Source organism: Manis javanica, chromosome 7, assembly GCF_040802235.1.
Source record: "Manis javanica isolate MJ-LG chromosome 7, MJ_LKY, whole genome shotgun sequence".
NCBI lineage: Eukaryota > Metazoa > Chordata > Mammalia > Pholidota > Manidae > Manis > Manis javanica.
The window spans coordinates 54898704-54919956 of NC_133162.1; the positions used below are offsets into that span (position 1 = coordinate 54898704).

At 37.9% G+C, this 21253-nt stretch overlaps 1 protein-coding gene across 1 annotated transcript in view; it reads left to right on the plus strand.

Moving 5' to 3' along the window:
- Window positions 1-359: 359 nt before the first annotated feature.
- The window catches only part of ANK3 (ankyrin 3), a 661312-nt gene continuing 640418 nt past the window's right edge, over window positions 360-21253 (plus strand). The window contains exon 1 of the mRNA XM_073241006.1: window positions 360-712. The gene's annotated coding sequence lies outside the window, so the exon portion shown is untranslated. The remainder of the gene's footprint in view (window positions 713-21253) is intronic.

Below are 21253 nucleotides of genomic sequence, written 5' to 3' on the forward strand. Positions count from 1 at the left end.
GTGGGGTGGGAGGCTGTGGATGTTGTTTTGAAGCTGTCGGCCTGCAAACACTGCTTTTACGTGAATTAGATACTATGGATTAATAACAACAAAGCAAACGCGAAATTGCCTAATGATTTTATTCACTTAAACTTCAATAAGCATCAATTAATAAAATAAGAGAATCTTGCCCTTTTTAAAAGTTTGTTATTATAATGGAGATGGCTAATGCAACTCGATTCAGCAGCCCTCAGGGAACAGCACTTGCTCTCCCTGACCTCCTAGAGCTGCCTCCGCTCGCCACCTCCCCAGGTAAGGCCCCCACCCCTCAGCGCCTGCTCCTGCGCCCGCGGCGGCTCGGACCCCGCGCGCCGGCCGACTGGGCATGCTCGCCGGGCGGGGCGGCCCAAAGGCAGCGGGCCCGGCCCGCCGCCGCGCCTCTACCTGAGCGGGAGCCCGCCCCCCGCACACCGGCCCGGGCGGGCACCTGGCGGGCGCCGAGGACACGGTCGGGGCGCGAGACGCCGCGCGGGGCTGACGCCGCAGGGCCGCGCTTGGCGTTGCCGCGCCGCAGCCCAACTTTCTGCTAAGAAGTCCCACATTTGGGGGCAGGAGGAGCGGGGCGGGGAGGGGAGAGCGGAGTTCCTGGAAGGAGCAGCAGTTTCAGAACCACAACATGGCCTCCTCCACCTCCTCCTCTCCAGCGGGCGCCGGGAGCACCCCTCCGGCTCAGGTGAGCTTCGCGCCGCTCCGCCCCCCTACCTGTAGCTTCCTTCGCTGCGGGGCGCACGGGGGCCCCAGGCTGGAGGCGGGGGCCCGGGAGCCGAGGCGCGCAGGGGTGCTGCCTGGAGCCCTGCCTTCTTGGGGTGGCGGGCGGCGCCGGGAAGGCCAGCGGAGGGGGCCCCGACGCCGCAGGGCGAGGGGTCCGGGGCGTCCAGGGCTAGGGACTGAAGTTGAGGCCCCGGGCAGAGGCGTGAGCTCGAATCTGCCCCAGCTCTAGAGCATCCCGAGAAAAGCAGGAGGGCGCAAGGGCAAGGACTTGGGGGCTTGTGCTTCGCAACATTTGCCTAGAAGAAAAGCGCGGCCCAGCGCTCGGGGCTCCCGCATCTCTTCGGGGTACCCGTCTTTGGGCTTCTCTGGTCTTGGCTTGTCCCTCCAGCTCACTGCCAGGCTGGACCCTTCCTCAGGACACGACCAGATAGGCTACGTGTTTGGCGCGGAGAAAATCACCTGGTTTTGAGAGTTAACCTTCGGGAAAAAGTTTTTTTTTTTCCTTAAAGATGAGTCGAGATACTTCATTTAATCCAGTGAGAATACAAAATATGCTTTAAAGATTGGACCTAGTCTAAGCGCAGACCAGTGAGGTGTCGTGCAGGGCCAGGAGGTGGTGGCTTGCCGTGGGTTTACCTTCTCCCCTAATCTTCGGGAGCTTTAATTTACATACACATGTTAAGTAAAACACACAGAAAGTAAAAACTGGTACATGATATGCAAAACTGCAGCTTCAAGTCTCCTTCTTCCCAGCCCCCAGCGGATTGCCACCTTGAAGCTCAGAAGCGTTCAGTAGCAATTTTGCAGCTGCCACTATGTGTATAATATAGGGTAATTGGTTTAAAACACTCGCGTATGTTCGTGTGTGCATACTATGTCAAGAGGGGGACTAAGAAACAGTAGTTGACCTTGGTGAGGGACCTGCGGGATGGGCAGGAGGAAGACTTATTTTCACCAACCTGTTGGGAATTCTGTTTTTGCCCTTAAACCGTGTGCATGCGTTATCTATTAAAAAAAAATACTGCCTTTTTAAAATAAGGCACATTTGAGTAGCTGTGAACACAGTAATTTACCTAGTTTCCTATTATGTATAATTGCCCTTGAAGCATACAACTCTCCTGGCCCTTACGTCTTTCCTTTAGTTGTCACTCTAGAAATCCTCAGGGAATCAAACGGAAACCTTCAAAATAAGACTCTTCGGTCTTGACAGACTTTATTGGTGGTTTTCATTGCTGCCTTGTTTCTGAGTTTTAAATCTGCTTGTTTGAGAATGTATGGCTTGTCTAATTTTGAAAGAGCCCACCTTTTCTTAAAGGCGCTGTCAGGAGTCATGCTAGGGTTATAACCAGGCCTTATTCCACCAGATTAGGCTCCTTCAGGAAGACTCTAGTAGGAAAACTGGAAGGAGAACTTCTCAGAGTGGACACAGATTGCTGCCTTTGCAGTTCTGGCATCCATATAATCTGCTGACCTGGGCTCAAACGGGTTCATCTTTAAGGAAACACATATTCAATATTGAAAGTGAATGTAGCATTAAAATCACTCACTCTGAAACAGAAACTAACCGAAATAAAGTGATCCATTGAGTTTCTTCAATACAGCTGCTAATAAGTAGAGGGCCAATTTCTCTTAGTTCTCAAATCAGTGGAGGATGAGTTGGGTTGTGAATCTGGACTATGGATGTTTATTTATGGTGAACCATTTATGATGGTTCTTTGTGTTCTGTTTGTTAAAGCATAAATAAATATCTGTTTCATAATCTGTAGAGAATGTGTGGCTCAATGTCCTCAGACAATAGAAAGACCAACGGTGTGTTTTGGGATCCAAGGAAACACTGTGGATTTTGAATTTGCATTCGTGTGGCAGTGCTGCATTAGAACTGTGGTTTTCCTTTATTCCGTATTTAATTTTTTTTTCTTTTGCAGTGTTAATGGGTTTATAGAGCAAGTGAGTCTGCCTAATTCTAGAATAATATTTTGGTAATTCAAAAGAATATACTTGTTTTGGACTCTCAGTGTTTATTCTTAGGTTGATTTCCAATTAGTAAGTTTTAAATTTAAGTTACCCATTTTTTTAAATGAGCAAGTGTATACTTTTAGAATATGTTGCTGTAGTTGTAGGGAATCATTATAATCTAAATTGGAGTTCATGTGAGATGCTAGCCTATATAAATGGTATTTATGGCATTTTTATTTTTTTGAATAAACTTAATAACTGAAATTGATGAGACCAGCTATTTGACACTTTCACTCAAGAACATTCTGAATTAATGAATTTTAATTGGAATGTTTAGCCCTCATACAAGGTCTCCAAACTTATTAGAGTCTACCCTTCTGAAAGAAATCAAGGTTACTAATGATCTAATCAGATCTGAAGTAACCTTTCCCTGTGTATATTGACTGGACTGTTCACATAACTCTACCCTTGAATTTTTCAAATGTGAATGTCATTGAGAGGTTAGGTTAATGCTAAGGTACCTGGAACAAGAGGGCCATTTAATTTTTCATATTTATCCTATGTCAATATGTGAAAACACCTTGAATTTTTAAAGTTGCCTTTTATCCATGGTATTATTGTGGTATGGCAATACAATGGTGTAACAGTTACCCATATTATTAAATTCTTACCTTCCACTAGTGCAGTTACTATCTGTCAACATAGAAAGATGTTACAGAATTGTTGGCTGTATTCTCCATGCTGTACTACCATCCCTGTGACCAACTTATATTATGATTGAGAATTTTTGTGTCCTTTTATCCCTCTCACCTCCCCCCCCTACCCAAACACCTCCCCCCATGGTAACTAACAGTCACTTCTCAGTGCCTGTGAGTCTAGTGCTATTTTGTTCATTTTGTTTTGTTTTGTTTTTATATTCCACAAATAAGTGAAATTGTATGGTATTTGTCTTTCTCCACCTGGCTTATTTCACTTAGCATAATATCCTACAGGTCCATCCATGTTGTCACAAATGGCAGGATTTCCTTCTTTTTTATAGCTGAATAATATCCCACTGTATATGTCAACCACATCTTCTTTATCCATTCATCTATTGATGGACACTTAGGTTGCTTCCATATCTCGGCTATTGTAAATAGTGTGGCAATAAACATAGGGGTTTTGTTTTCTTGGGTAAATTCCCAGAAGTGGAATTACTCAATCATATGGTATTTCTGTTTTTAGTTTTTTGAGGAACTTCCGTACTGCTTTCCACAGTGGTTGTACCACTTTACATTCCCACCAACACTGTTGGAAGGTTCACATTTCCCTACATCCTTGCCTACACTTGTTATTTACCTTTTGGATGACATAATTTTTAAAGTCATTTTAAAATTGTCTATTTTCCATTATATATGTTTTTTAAGTGTTAGAAACCCAGCTGTGGTTATAGATTGAAAGTGCTATCAAAGTTAAGTGCAGGATCTATTTTGGTATCTTCTTTCCTGATTAAATGCTAAAGGATAGCAACATCTTCAAAAGCCATAGTCATGACTGTAATACACCCTGGAGACTTGTTCTGGCATATATGAGAGTGGGCAAACTGTATCTTTCAATGGATTTGTCTATCTTTCAATGGATTTTTTCAGGAACCAATCAGGTTCCTGTTTGTCCATGCACATGAGACCAATGGCACCAAAATAATACCAATTTTTTGATGTCTTATGAAAATTACTCCAGAGTTTCCTTTCTTGGAGGAGCTCCTAGATGGATTAATTAGCAAGTATCTTATGTAGACAAGAAGAAAGTAGTTGCATGAAAGTTATATGTTTTCAGATCTGAGTAGATGATAGTATTTTTCTCAGAATACACTGTCTTTGGTACTTGATAATGTATATTAATAAACAGATTAAGTGAACTATCATTTGGAGTTAGAGCTTTAAAATGTGAAAGAAATTATTTTGATATTTCTGCCATCAGATGGTGCTTAATTACTTCCATTTTCAGATAATATTAAAAAGAGGAGAAATATTGAAAATTTGGCCTTAACGTACATCTTGTTTTCTGGGCAGGGCATGAATATTTGGATCTGACCTGGTAGAGGAAAGAGGCAGAATGGAAATGAATTTAAATGCCACTGTAAAAAAAAAGAACTGTGTGCTGCTGAATTGGAATGGTGTTTCTAAAAGTGTTTTAAAGATAACTAAGGTGATTCATTAGTAGCTATTTTGTCCCTCCAGCACTGAACTACATTTCTGCCCTGTACAGCCTCTCTGAGTAATCCCAGGGCTTAATGCCAAGGATCTGCCATACAAATGTGGGGCTTCTCTTTTTCCCTTTTCATGTCATGACATTTTACATGGAATCTGGCAAAATAAAATCTGAGTGCCACTTTGCTCTTTAGCATCAAACACAGGGCTTGACACACAGTAGGCTTTCAATTAATGTTGAATGAATGATAAAATAAATGACAACAAGGATTTGGCATTTGTATTTAGGAGCAGCTTTAACCATTTGAACAATATTTTTGAGCTCCTATCATGTGAAAAGTACTTGGTTTTTCCTCTCGTAAAATTCCGTGTCTAGATCTTTGGTATCATTTAATCATGTGTCTCAAATTTAGTCTGGGCTTTAGTGTATAATCAAGAAGGGGAAATGTTGGCAAAGTCACCTAAAATTTAAGGAGAGGTGCATCATGAAATAGACTTATACTTTATAATTTCTACACTGAAAAATGCCACAAGATGAAAACATTTGCAGAAAGGCACAGAGAACTGTTTAGAAATGTGCTGCAATTTATTCTTTTTAATGGTTGCTAAATATTCATAATATAGAGAGACCATAATTTATTTACTAATTTCCCTATTACTATTTATCTTGTTTCTGGTTTTACCCTACAGATAATGCTGCAAATAAATATCCTTATACATTAAAAAAAAAAATCCATGATAATCTGGATAGAGAAGACATATGCATCTTTAATAATAACAGTAGTGATTTCTTGTGTTTCTCTTGGTAGATAGTATATGCTTCAAAACACACCATAGGGTAGGTATTATTACCCAACTATTTTGTACACAAACAAACCGAACTTTAGGAAGGCTATGTGTGTTGTGGTTCACTATTGAACCAGTTCAGGGCTGAAACTGAATTGGAACCTCTTGAGTAGTGGTCAGAGCAATGATGGTGAAATCAGGAGCCTGGGAATGGAGGCCATGTTCTCCAACTAAATAGCTCTGTAACCTCAGAATTTTATCACCAGCTGGGCTTCAGCTTCTCCACTGGAAAAAGTAAAGAGTTGGAATAAACTGTTTCTAAGTTCTATTCCAGCTGAAATAGTTATCTATGTAATTTAAAACTATTTTAAATGTTAAAAGAGAGATGTAATTAGTAATAAAGCAATAGATTTCCTTGTTTCTCAGAAGAATTTTTTCCATCATATTTTGGCATTCCTGATGTTAGGATAATTTTACAAATGTTGGGAACTTCTTAGTTTATATTATATTGTTTGTATTTCCCAAAAAACCTGACTTTAAAGAAATTGGCTTTTCTGCCACTGATAACATCTTTTTATTTTTTATTTATTTTTTAATTTTGGTATTATTAATATACAATCACATGAGCAACATTGTGGTTACTAGATTCACCCCATTCTCAAGTCCCCACCACATACCGCATTACAGTCACTGACCATCAGCGTAGTAAGATGCTATAGAGTCACTACTTGTCTTCTCTGTGCTATACTGCCTTCCCTATGTCCCCCACTACATTATATGTGCTAATCTTAATGCCCCTTATTCCCCTTATCACTCCCTTCCCACCCACCCTCCCCAGTCCCTTTCCCTTTGGTAACTCTTAGTCCATTCTTGGGTTCTGTGAGTCTGCTGCTGTTTTGTTCCTTCAGTTTTTGCTTTGTTCTTATACTCCACAGATGAGTGAAATCATTTGGTACTTGTCTTTCTCTGTCTTGCTTATTTCACTGAGCATAATACTCTCTAGCTCCATCCATGTTGTTGCAAATGGTAGGATTTGTTTTTTTCTTATGACTGAATAATATTCTATTGTGTATATATACCACATCTTTTCATCCACTCATCTACTGATGCACACTTAGGTTGCTTCCATGTCTTGGCTATTGTAAAGAGTGCTGCAATAAACATAGGGTTGCATATGTCTTTTTCAAACTTGAAGTGGAATTCCTAGAAGTGGAATTCCTGGGTCAAAGGGTATTTCTGTTTTTGAGGAACCTCCATACTGCTTTCCACAATGGTTGAACTAATTTACATTCCCGCCGTCAGTGTAGGAGGGTTCCCCTTTCTTGACATCCTCGCCAACATTTATTGTTGTTTGTCTTTTGGATGGTGACCATCCTTACTGGAGTGAGGTGATATCTCATTGTGGTTTTAATTTTCATTTCTCTGATGCGTAGCGATGTGGAGCATCTTTCCATGTACCTGTTGGCCATCTGAATGTCTTTTTTGGAGAAGTGTCTGTTCAGCTCCTCTGCCCATTTTTTTACTTTTTGTTTGTTGAGGCATGTGAGCTCTTTATATATTTTGGATGTCAACCCCTTATCAGATATGTCATTTATGAACATATTCTCCCATACTGTAGGATGCCTTTTTGTTCTATTGATGGTGTCCTTTGCTGTACAGAAGTTTTTAGTTTGATATAGTCCCACTTGTTCATTCTTGCTTTTGTTTCCCTTGCCCAGGGAAGATATGTTCATGAAAAAGTTGCTCATGTTTATATTCAAGAGATTTTTGCCTATGTTTTCTTCTAAGAGTTTTATGGTTTCATGACTTACATTCAAGTCTTTGATCCATTTTGAGTTTACTTTTGTGTATGGAGTTAGACAGTAATTCAGTTTCATTCTCTTACATGTTTAGCTGTCCAGTTTTGCTGACACCAGCTGTTGAAGAGGCTGTCATTTCCCCATTGTATATCCATGGCTCCTTTTTGTATAGTAATTGACTATATATGCTTGGGTTAATACCTGAACTCTTTGTTCTGTTTCACTGGTTGATGGGTCTGTCCTTGTGCCAGTACCAAATTGTCTTGATTACTGTGACTTTGTAGTAGAGTTTGAAGTTGGGGAGTGTAATCCCTCCTGCTTTATTCTTCCTTCTCAGGATTGCTTTGACTATTCAGGGTCTTTTATGTTTCCATATGAATTTTAGAACTATTTGTTCCAGTTTGTTGAAGAATGCTGTCAGTATTTGATAGGGATTGCATTGAATCTGTAGATTGCTTTAGGCAGGATGGCCATTTTGACAATATAATTCTTCCTACCCAAGAGCATGAGATGAATTTCCATTTATTAGTGTTTAATTTCTCTTTAATTAGTCTTTAATTTCTCTTAGGAGTGTCTTGTAGTTTTCAGGGTATAGAGCTTTCGCTTCCTTCATTAGGTTTATTCCTAGGTATTTTATTCTTTTTGATGCAATTGTGAATGGAATTGTTTTTCTGATTTCTCTTTCTGCTAGTTCATCATTAGTGTATAGGAATGCAACAGATTTCTGTGTATTAATTTTGTTTCCTGCAACTTTGCTGAAGTCAGATATTAGTTGTAGTATTCAAGTGGATTCTTTGCCACTGATAATATCTTAAAGTATAAAAAATTTATTAGTTCCGAGGGGACTGATAGCAAGAGGACTCTCTGAATTTGGGATGGTAATTGAACACTCACCAAGACAAGGGATTCAAATGGACTGGAAAAGAGGGACAACCTAACATAGTAAATGGAGAGCATTGGGATAGCTTCTGGGCTTCTGTGAGTCCTTGAGGTTTTCATCTTTTCTTTTTTTTAAATTTGAGGTATCAATTTGGGTGCTGGTAAACTGGGTCTCCAAAAAAAAAAACACCCCTGTTTATAGCATGTATGTATTTCTTTTGTGTAAGTGCAAGAATTCTGGTCACCAATTCCAACATGAATGTTGGGGGGTAAGGTTTTCCCCAAAACAACAAGCAATTCTGTGATGCAAGCAGAGGTAGCGCCAGATCCCATAGGTTACAGGCTCAGTCCCACCACACTGCCCCCTCATCCCCTTCAGATGCCAGCTGCAAGCCCAAGTTATTACCTGGGCTTCTGGCCAACTGGCTATAGATGGGAGGTTTCAGGGACCTCCTTCTTGGGTTCTGTTTGTTAGAGCAGCTCACAAAACTGAGAAAAACATTTCACTTACAAGGTGACTGGTTTATTAGAAAAGGGTATAACTCAGGAACAGCTAGATGTATAGGCAAGGTATGTGGAAGGGTCTTGGAGCCCTCTACAAGCTTGTCATTCTCCCCAAATATCCATGTGTTCACTAACTTGTAAACTCTCTGAACCCCGTCATTTTGGGGTTTTATGGAGGCTTCATTACATAGACCAGACTGATTAAATCATTGACCTTTTGGGCATCATTCAACTTCCAGTTCTGTTCTTCTTCCTGGCAGTCTGGAGGCTGAGACTGAAAATTCCAACCCTCTGATCACATAGCTTGGCTCCACAGGCAGTCAGCCCCTGCCCTTAGGAGCTTCCCCCCATCTCATTAACATAGCAAGGCACCTTTACAACTCTTATCACTAAGGACGTTCCAAGGGTTTTAGGAGGTTTTTGCCAGGAATGGAGTTGAAGAGCAAATATAAATTTCTTATTATAAAGCACAGTATCACAAAATACTTCCATCATGGCTGATTTCAAGCTGCCAGTGGAAGGTGAAAGTGGAGTTGGGAAGAGATGGAAAGATTCGGCTCTCTTGGTAGCTGGTATCAACTAGTTCTAGCACACCACTTATAAACAGTTGAATGCACTGAATATTTTTAGCTCAATCAGTAATTTATTTATCCACAATATATTTAGCACTTTCCAGATATCAGGCACACATAGGGAAAGCATGGTTAAAAAATAATGAAATTTTTACTCTCCAGAATGTTATAATTTATCAGGTTATCTAAATGAATTTTTAAGAAAGGACTCTTGCATTCAGAACAGTTGATCAGTTCTCTTCCATTGACAACAAATTAAATATCAAGTAGACTCTCAGATGCCTGGATTAGAAATGCAAGAACTGAAGTCTGTACCTGGTTTTTTTAGACATTACAATGGGAGAACAGGATTTTAAAACCCTATTTCTATGGAGGTTAAGTTAGGCATAATAAATTTTTCTGCCCTTAGTTATGGTTGGTGTGCATGCATGTTTACTGAGGTATAATTTGTACCTCACATCTCTAAGGAATGAATGATCTCAGGTCTGAATGGGAGGGAAGTAGAAGTCTGTGGGAGAATTGTTCCTTGGCATATACTTAATCTGAGAATTTTTGAAAATATGATTTTAACTGTGGATGAAAGTTGAAAAGAGAAAACTACAAGTTTTTAAAGCAGCTTTATTGAGATATAATGTATATACATAAAATCCACCCATTTTAAGTGTACGATTTAGTAAATTTTAGAATAATTACAAAGTTGGAAAACCTCACCACAATCTAATTTTAGAACATTTCCATTGCTCTTATAGAAGTACTCATTACAATCAAAAAGCATGGTTTTAGAATTAGGAAGACCTGTGTTTTAGCCTGAGTTTTACTAGTTAACAACTGGGTGACCTTGGTAAGCTAAATCTTTGTTTCCACACCTTTGAAAGAGGATAAGAACACCTCCTTTTCAATATTTTTATAAGGATTATGAATAATGCACACAAAACACTTGGGACATAGTATTAAATAAATGGTACTGTTTATTGTTGAATTATGTCTGCATCTTTTTAATTTCTCTACTTTGTTAATATCCTGATAGCCCCTCCAATAGTCTGCCCTCTACTAAATATATCTTTGAACGTATCTTTTAAGAGAAAATATGGTGGAGCGGAAAGAGGAAGCCTGAACTCTTAGAATAATGTACTAAGGTTTTCTGGCTCTACTGTTTAATTGCTCTGTTGGGCAAATCACTTAACTTTATCTGTTTCCTTATATGAGAAAGTAGGGTAACAACATCCACATTGCAGGATTGTTCTGAATGTTTGAGGAAATATACATGACATGTTGATATAGTAGGTACTGCATAAAAGGAGCTATTATTCTGTGCTATCAGAAGCTACCATCTTTGAAGTAATTACATCTAGGAATAAAATTAATGTACAAAATTCAAGACATTGATGGAAAATTTGGTTGTGCACTGTGTGAATATTTGCTGTATTAATTTTTATATGTTAGTCCTAGTAGAGTGCCAGATACATAGTCCTTAATAAAATATTTGGTTAAAAAATACATAAATGAGTCAGTAAAGAAGAGAAAGTATTTTCCTAATTCTGTTTCAGTTTCCTCCAATATTTAGGTATCCAGGAGAAGGTTTCATTTTCCAAGCTTCAAGTTTATCTACTTATCTCCTTTCATCTGGAGGGCAGGATGGGGGAGAATGACAGTATAATTAGAAATTATAAAAATTACAACCATATTGCTTAATTTGTAGACAACTGTGTATTTTTAAGTATTTTCATGTTATTTCTTTAAATTTGTGTCTCACAGCAACCATTATCAGTAAATTGGAGTAAATAGTCTCAGGGAAAAGAAAAAGAAGGTTCAGAGGTGGACTCGTTCATTGTCCTTATGGAGCTAGTAAGAGGCAAAGCTAAATGAGAGAAGGTAAGGTTAAATAGGAGACCTTGTGTGGTGTTCCTGGCGGGAGCACAGACTGGGGCAGCTGTTCTGGAAAGCAGTCTGGCATTACTTAAGCCAATTAACTAGTTATTTACTCTGTGTTCCGGCAATTTTGTTCCTACAGGTGGACACTGAAATGTGTCCATAGGTCCTTAAAAGAACATGCCCAACATTATTCCCTGCTGGGTTATTCGTGCTTGAGGGGAGTGGGAGGTAATGTTGTGACCGTTGCTGGTTGCTAGTAGAGGGAGCATAGAATGGTGGGTGCACATCATGCAGTTATCTGCAGCAAAATGAATGGGTCTTAAGAATATAGTACTTGGTGGAAAATGTAACAGTGTGAGAGGTATATTTATCATTTATGTGGTTTAAAAATTCATAAGGATAGCATAGTACACATCCTGTAAGAACACTTATGTAAAATACTCATTAAACACATTAGAATGGCTGTAAGACCCAGTGCATGGGAGTAGGTTATGGAGATAAAAAGGAATAAATAAAGAAAATAATGATAATGTGCCATAAGCCATTAAGTCTAGGTAACTCAGCTCACTGAATGCTAAAGGTAAAACAATACATTATAACTTGTGATAATTTGAATGCTTTTTAATGTGATCAACTATGTTACCCCAGGCTTAACCAGAGACCCTCATATCGTAATGCTACATCGGATGGATGTTCCGAGTGAAATAAAATTTGGATTGGTTTCTAAAGTCAAGTGAAATTTCACATAGAAAGCAACACATTTTTCTTTTTAAAACATTTACATTATGGTGCACTTGAGTTGGTATGATTTAAAAATTAATTTCCTTTTTAATTTTTCATTTTGGATAATAGGGACCGATGTGTCATACCATTTTATTGCTTTTTACAGAGTTAGAATGTAATATACTATTTAATTCTAAAATGATACTCCAGCTATCTTTATCATTCTTCATGGATTCAGAAAATGCTCAGTATCCTATAATATCTAGCAGTAGTTGTCTGCATGTTATTCTTAAAGGATCTAAATGTGTGACTTTTTTTTTTGTGGCAGATGTAGCCTCTTCTATTGTAGTATTTGTTTTCCAAGTTAAATTTGAAGTATAAATAGATCCCTTTGTTGTTGTTGTTGTTAGCTTAAAACAATGTGGATTTATGTTGCAGTTCTGGTGGTCAGAAGTCCAAAATGGGTTGGTAGGACTTTGTTCCTTCTGGAGGCTCTAGGGGAGAATTCTTTACCTTTTCTGACTTCTAGACCCTGCCTGCTTTTCTTGGTTTTTGCCTTCACATCACTCAGACCTCTGCTTTGATCATCATTTTTAATAGATTGCTTTAAAAATTTTTTTTTAAAAACATAATGATTAATTAATTAAAGTATCATTGATACACAATGTGATGATGGTTTCACATGTACAACACTGTGGTTTCAACATTCACTCATATTATTCAAGTCCTCACCCCCTCTCTGTTGCGGTCACTGAATAGATTGCTTTTTTAACCGACCTTCCCTTTCTATTCACTGTTTGTGACCCTTGTGAAATGAGAGTTATGTAAAATGGTTGTTTTGTGTATACTGTACAATTTTATAACAACTCTTTAACAATTTAAACATCCTGTTTAAAAAAAAGTTATAGTAGTTAAAAATTCAACTCAAAATGACCAGCCTTTTAAAAAAGTTCATTGATCACGACTGTCAAGTGTTGCTGGTACTTGGTGGGCAAACTGCTAAGACAAGGTCGCCCAGTTGTTTTAATGATAGGTATGGAAGTTGGAGATAAATTGGTTACACCCTTAGGAATCTGTGTCCTTGGTGTGAGTGGTGTGCAGATGAGAATTTCAGGTTAATCCATAATATGCAGAGGAAGGCCTAGCTCTTGTGTAAGAGTTTTATCTACAGTACCATGCAATAAAATGTTGACAACAAAGAATGGATTTTAATGCTGTGTTTCATCTTTCACAACAATGTAAATGAAATAGTAAGACAGGGAAAGCATTGCTATCTGGTAGAAGGGATATAAATTCAGAGAATATGTGAAATGAGGTTCATAGATGTGATTCTAAACTGTTCTGCAACTCAGTTTTCTCATCTACAAAATGGGGATAATGGTAATGCCTACTTTATCCATCTCAGAGTTTGAAGGATCAAGTAGTATGATTATTAGGTAATATATTTAATTCAAATTGCTTAGTATTATATGAACATATTAGTATTTTTTACAGACTTTTTTCAATGTACTGCTCTTTTTCAGTTTGATAGCTTTTCCACTGAACCAGTTTAACATCTTGCCAAAGATGATAAATAGTAGCAAATAATATCTTGGTGATGATGAGACACTTTAAAGTTGATTCCTTAAGAGATCTGGAATGTTTAGCATCTCTTTGAGGTTTTGACAATTTTATAATCTTGCTTAAATCTTATTAAGTATGCCAAGAAACTGTGCTGTTTTAGTTTACTGGGTCCAACAGAGTAGATACATATGCAGTAATTAAATCTCCTTGTAGCTTTGTGCTGCATTTTGCAAAATCTAGTTGGATTGCAAAGATGTTACTGGGTATGAGATGGCATGGCTTAGATCTATGTGGATGTTCACTTAAGTCACCATTGAGTCTCTCAATGTGTGGAACTGATGAGCCTGATCCAGGTGTTTGAAGAATCAATGTAATGAATTGCTCGCCAATGTGGGAAATTTGAGTTCAGTCTAGTATTCAGAATGCATATGCACTCAGTCAAATCAGTTAACTTGTACAGAGAGTAACCTCTTAACTGGTAAGATTCCTCCCTACTCAAAGATTCTCCATGCTCTGAAATCCAAACCGTGGTGAAGTTGTCTGTCAAATCTACTTACTATATGCTGTTTTGCAGAACCTCCTAGTGAGCTTATTAGAGCTGTAGGTTTTCCCAGAAATCGATGAAGACTCCCGAGTTGCCAGATGTCTTCTGGTAATGAGTAAATACTTAATGTACATTTGCATGGATTCCTAAATGAGCCTTTTATCTGTTTGTGATCATTGCTTAAGTCAGAAATCTGAGTACTTAATGAGACATTTCTCCCCTTCTCATGTAACAAGGTACAAATTCTTTAAAGTCTATGCCATACATGGCTTTTTAAATTCAGTTTTCTCTCTGATTCTGTGCCACCCTTAACCATCTTTCACTTCAGCCATTTGAACAGTTGCCTAAATTGTCTCCTTGCTTCCACACTGTCTTCCAAGGGACAGCTGGCTGTCCAGTTATCTTTACCAAACAAAGATAGGCTGTCATTTCCCTGTTTAAAAATCATTTATGGTTACCTATTATAAGTAGGGTAAAGTCCAGACAACTTAGGGGTTACACAGAAGGTCTTTTTAAAAAAAATTTTATTAAGGTATTATTGATATATACTCTTATGAAGGTTTCACATGAAAAAACAATGTGGTTACTACATTTACCCATATTATCAAATCCCTACCCCTACCCCAATGCAGTCATTGTCCATCAGTGTAATAAGATGCCACAGATTCACTATTTGCCTTCTCTGTGCTACACTGTTTTCTCCATGATCCCCCATATCATGTCTCCTAAACATAATACCCATCAATCCCCTTCTCCCTCCCACCCCACCCGCCCTCCCACACCCCTCCCCTTTGGTAACCACTAGTTCCTTCTTGGTGTCTCTGAGTCTGCTGCTATTTTGTTCCTTCAGTTTTGCTTCATTGTTATACTCCACAAATGGGGGAAATCATTAGGCACTTGTCTTTATCTGCCTGGCTTATTTCACTGAGTATAATATCCTCCAGCTCCATCCATGTTGTTGCAAGTGGTAGGGTTTGTTTCTTTTTTATGGCTAAATAGTATTCCATTGTGTATATGTACCATATCTTCTTTATCCATTCATCTACTGATGGACACTTAGGTTGCTTCCATATCTTGGCTATTGTAAAAAGTGCTGCGATAAACATAGGGGTGCATATGTCTTTTTGAATCTGAGAAATTGTATTCTTCGGGTAAATTCCAAGGAGTGGGATTCCTGGGTCAAATGATATTTCTATTTTTAGTTTTTTGAGGAACCTCCGTATTGCTTTCCACAATGGTTGAACTAGCTTACATTCCCACAAGCAGTGTAGGAGGGTTCCCCTTTCTCCGTGTCCTCGCCAGCATTTGTTGTTCTTAGTCTTTTCGATACTGGCCATCCTTACTGGTGTGAAGTGATATCTCATAGTGGTTTTAATTTGCATTTCCCTGATGATTAGTGATGTGGAGCATCTTTTCATGCATCTGTTGACCATCTGAATTTCTTCTTCGGAGAACTGTCTCTTCATATCCTCTGCCCAGTTTTCTGATCAGGTTATTTGCTTTTTAGGTGTTGAGGTGTGTAAGTTCTTCATATGTTTTGGATGTTAATCACTTGTTGGATATGTCATTTACAAATATCTTCTCCCATACTGTAGGATGCCTCTTTGTTCTGTTGATGGTGTCCTTTGCCTTACAGAAACTTTTTAGTTTGATGTAGTCCCATGAGTTCATTTTTGCTTTTGTTTCCCTTGCTTGAGGAGATGCGCTCAGGAAGAAGTTGCTCATGCTTATATTCAGGAGATGTTTGACTATGTTGTCTTCTTAGAGTTTTATGGTTACGTGACTTACATTCACATCTTTGCTCCATTTCGAGTTTACTTTTGTGTATGGGGTTAAACAATAATCCAGTTTCATTCTCTTGCATGTAGCTGTCCAGTTTTGCCAACACCAGCTGTTGAAGAGGCTGTCATTTCCCCATTGTATGTCCATGGCTCCTTTATCATGTATTAATTGACCATATATGGTTGGGTTTATATCAGGGCTCTCTAGTCTTTTCCATTGGTCTATGGGTCTGCTTTTGTGCCAGTACCTAATTGTCTTGATTACTGTGGCTTTGTAGTAGAGCTTGAAATTGGAGAGCATAATCCCCCCTGTTTTATTTATTCTTTCTTCTCAGGATTGTTGTGGCTATTCAGGGTCTTTTGTGGTTCCATATGAATTTTAGAACAATTTTCTCTAGTTCGTTGAAGAATGCTGTTGGTATTTTGATAGAAATTGCATTGAATCTGTAGATTGCTTTAGGCAGGCTGGCCGTTTTGACAATATTAATTCTTCCTATCCATGAGCACGGGATGTGTTTCCATTTATTGGTTTCTTCTTTAATTTCTCTCATGAGTGTCTTGTAGTTTTCAGAGTATAGGTCTTTCACTTCCCTGGTTAGGTTTATTCCTAGGTATTTTACTCCACAGAAGGTCTTTTACCATCTGTCCCAATACAACTTACCATGTTCACCTTGTTTTTTCTGAAACATCTGTCCTTGTGACCATGTTATACTTAACTTCTCCAACCTTTCCCCAAATGGACTGTACCTTTGCCTGCTTCCAGGTCTTTGTACAAGTTTTCTCTCTCTTATTTTTTGCTGCTCTCCTTATTGTTTTCCTGGAAACTCCCTACAATACCTTCAGTACCTAGCTCAAATGTCCCTACTTTTAGGCAACTTTATCCTAGACTTCTGCATATAGTGACAGTCACTCTATCTTCTATAGTGTCATAGAACTACATGTACATTTGATTGTCATGGCATTTATCCCACTGTAGTGGAATTATTGATTTACTTTGTCTTCCTTAACTAGCTGGACAATGGACAGTTACAGGGCAGATTGATGTTTTCCCACCATTTTTGTGTCTGCCTTCCCCCATGTAGGGTCTCGCGCATCTGATGCTCAGTTACGGCTGTTGAACAAAAAGACACTTGGCACTTGGACAGTGCTTGCCTACATAGTCTCCTGTAGGACAGGAGGTTAAGGTTACTTTGACCTTCAAAAACCTTAAAAAATATTCAAGTCAGAAGTAGATACATGATAAGATTTTAAATATATTTCTGAAATCTGCCAAGGGTATACATAGATGATAATATCTAACAATATTTTTATCTTTTGGAAGGTGTGAGTTTGCAACCATTTTATACTAATGGTAGCACAGTGTAAGGTTTGGGTTTTGTAGTAGCCGTGTGCCTTGGACAACTGAAATTAACTTCGCAGGGACTCATTTCTTCATCTTTAAGAATCAGGTCTCACAGAGCTGTTGAGAGAATTAAATAAGATCCTCAATGGAAAGCACTTAATCCATTGCCTGGCACATGGCTACTACATGCGTGCATCTACCAATAATGTTGAGTTTACTGTGTGTGTAATATCTGTTTTAATATGTGTTAACAATATGAGTTTCCACTGTTTATTATCCTAGTAAGCAAGGGACTGTTCTCTTTTGCAAAAAAACCCAATAGATTCTTTTGCCTAAAATTCCTCTTCTCCCTTCCTCTTATTATATAATGGTGGGAATTTGTCCAACATTTTCCTTTAAAGTGATCTTTTAAAATAGAGGTTATTCATATAATCAGTTGATAATAAAATAAAACTAATCTCTGTTCTTCTTACTTATGATAGGTAACAGCTAAAGCTTATGAACATTACAGAGATCTTATGCATAAATTTAGCAAAAAGCACCATTGTCTGCTTCTTGTAGAACCCAAACCAATGCTATAATTCTTTTGATTGGTTTGTAACATTTATAACCAAATGATCTAGCAAATGGAATCATAAAGTCAGAAGAAAGGTTAGGAGAACACAATCATAGTAACATAACAAGATATTACTTATCTAGTGCGCAAAGAGCTCTTAGACATTGTGAAGAAAAGTACCAAAAGGAAATGGACAGGGGATATGAGCAGACACCTCATGAGAGAGGAAAAGCAACAGGCCAATAAATATGTAAAGAAACGTTAATGTCACAAGTCATAAGAGATTAAAATGGCTAATTTCTCTATTTGGTAATATTTTACCTTTTAGATTAGCAAAAGAACCCAAAAAGCGTCCTGTTTAGGATATTGAGGATATGGGCCTTTCCAAATGTTGCTGATTTGAGTGACAATTGTACAATTTGTTTTTTGGCTCAGGGGGAATACTTATGCGCACTATGTAAGGATATATTTACAGGGATGTTTATCACTGTGGTTTTTGTAAAGCAAAAACACTGGAAACAAACTTAATTTACCTTAATGGGACTGCTTGAATGTCTTACAGTTTCTCATAAAGATAATTTAACAATGAGTTAGAGCCACACATAGTACACTGGTAGGAGGTGCATTTTTAATTGTGAGTATACCATGTCCAGTTTTGAAAACAAGAAAGAAAAGGACATTTGTATTTGAGCATAGGTTTTCTTTTTTTTTATTTGAAGTATAGTTGATATATAGTAATATATTGGTTTTAGGTGTACATAAGCATAGATTCTTGATGGATTTGGTTACCTCCCTTGAGGAAAGAGGGGAGTTACTAGATTTTCTTTTTGCTTGATATGTTAAAATGTGCAAGTATCTTGTAGTTAAAAAAATGCAATAAAACAAAAGAAAATCAAGGAAAGAAAAATTTTAGTTAAAGGAAAAGCAAAATCTTGTTCTCTTGGACATGTTTTACTTGCACAAATTTTTATACTGTCATTTACTCTATATCTGATCATATGAATATTTCTTATTCACATAGTCACAGAATTCCACTCTCTAAAATGGCTTGGTATGTATATTTGTGGAAGTCTTCTCGGTGCTAATTAAAATTTTTGGTCCCTGTGTACAGGCCTCTGCATTTGGAACTCAGCTGGAGCAATGTAGAATGTTAATAGCTTAACCATGTTTTTATAGGGCAGAATAAAAAATGCTTCTTTCCTCTAGTTTCATGTCCAAAATTGAGGTAGTCCTTTCCTCATCCATTTTATTTCCAGTTAAGTAAATTCTTTGACTTTTTGGCTCTTCCCATTTTTCATTTTTGCTTTGCCTTTGATTAAAGTTTAGATTTTTAAAAATATCTTCTTTTATTACGAAAGCAAATGTTCATTCCTGAAAAATCAGAAAACTAGTCAAAATGCCAAATAAACCCAACTCCATCTCTTTCAAAGCAAAAAACCATGCAAATTCCACTTGTTGCCAGTCTTTCAACCCATTGGTAGCTGTCTTTCAAGCTATTCATTGCAAATATTTTCTGTTGAGTAGTAAGGAGGGTGAAGGGCTTTAATAGGGTGTATTGTAAGAAATAATTGTTACGTTCTGATCTGAAATTAAAAATTAAAAAGATTTTTTTTTCCTGATGATCAGTTGGGCTTGGGTGTGAAATGACAGCACAGGCCTGTGAAAATGAGATTGATTACATTCACAGGTCCTAGGAGAGTGGGGCATGGCATGACATGCAGAGGGACATGTGGGAGGAGCTCCAAGGGGTCAGGGTAGAATATGCATGAAGAGATTTCGCTGGTGTGACTAAATGTCATTAAGTTTCAGTTGAGGGGGGCAGGAAGAGGAACTTGTGGCAGGGACCAGCCTTATCACACTAGTATGCCTCATCACCCAGGCAGGGTATTCGTGACCTGTTCATCAGGATATTGAGGCATCAGGAAAACAGGAACTTTAAAAAATTTGCAATACACAGACAAATTGCAGTTTTCATTGCTAGAGCTGGTTGACTTGTATCTTAGTTTTCTTATCTGGAAAATGGACATAATAAATAGTACTAACCTAATAGAGGGTTGTTACCAGTACTAAATTGTAAAGCTCAGTGTTTGGTTCATAATAAGTTCTTTTTATTGCTATGGTTAGAGGTTTCATATAGTATTTTTATTATATAAGCTATACATGTTCAGTATAGAGACATCCGTCTCTGTGCTTCTGAACCTTTTTGTAGTGTGGCATATTGGGGTCCAAGGAGCAGGCTGCTCCTAGATGAAGGTGTGGCCATCAAAAGGCTGTGGCCACCCTAGGCTCTTTTTCATTGTCTTAAAGACCGAAGAATCAATAACTTCCCACTTCCAGGACCCATGTAGACCTTACAGTATGTTACCAGAAGTAGAATATGACAAGGGATGTGGACAGTTTTGTGAGGACCAAACTTCTATTTTTTTGAGGACAGCCAAATCTTCCTTCAGGTGATAGGTTATACCAGTTCATATATCACCAAAGTATACAAGAGGGCCAGAACTTCCCATAGCACCATATTACTATTTTTTTCTTTACCTTTGCCAATGTGATCATTGTTTTACTTTGTGACTATACATTTTTGATCAACGTAAAAGTAAAATATGAAATACTAGCTTTAAAGAAAGATCTTCAAGGGATAAAATACTGAGGCACTACTACCTGTCAGCCTTAAAAATCACTGTTTGGGTAAGAAGATATTGACTGATCTTCGCTTTGTAGCTCTCCTGGGAGCTCATCCGTTCACATTACTTCACTATACCTTGTGCTTCTCCCAACAGTTGTGTGATCTGTTATTAAATTGAGAATTCTACATGGAAATCTCCATTCTGAACTTTTTTTTCCCTTTAATATTGACGAACTTGAAATTGCGAGAAACTATGGAGGACAATCCATGATGTGAGAGGAAGGTTGAGACTTACTTTCCTGGCTAGGATCCAAAGAACTGTCCTTGCTATGTTTGAAATTTCTTCCTTAGCAACATTTAATCACATAGCTTACTTTGGCAATACAAAGTTTGTTTCTTCAAATGCTTGCTTTATTTATGAGAATCTACTTATACTGCAGCAATCACTTCTTTTGACTACTTTTTTTGTTTTCCCTTGATCAGTTTTTCTTGAAACAGCAAGAAAAGTAGTAAAAAAGTAAGTTTAATACTTAGAATGACATTTTCTAACTTCCTTGAATTTTGGCATTAAAATAAAATTTGTATGGGATATATGGTGTTAATGATGCTTGGTAGAGAGTATTATTTTCATGTCATATTCTTTTGTAATAGGTGCAAAAAAACTTGAATACACAAATGTATTATATATAGCAATATTGTATGATGATTCTTCAGAGGAAAATATAACATTCCTAACTCACCATCTCAAGGAAATTTCCTGATGTTGGAGCTAGGTTTATTTTATATATCTACTCTTCTAGTTTTTCTTGTA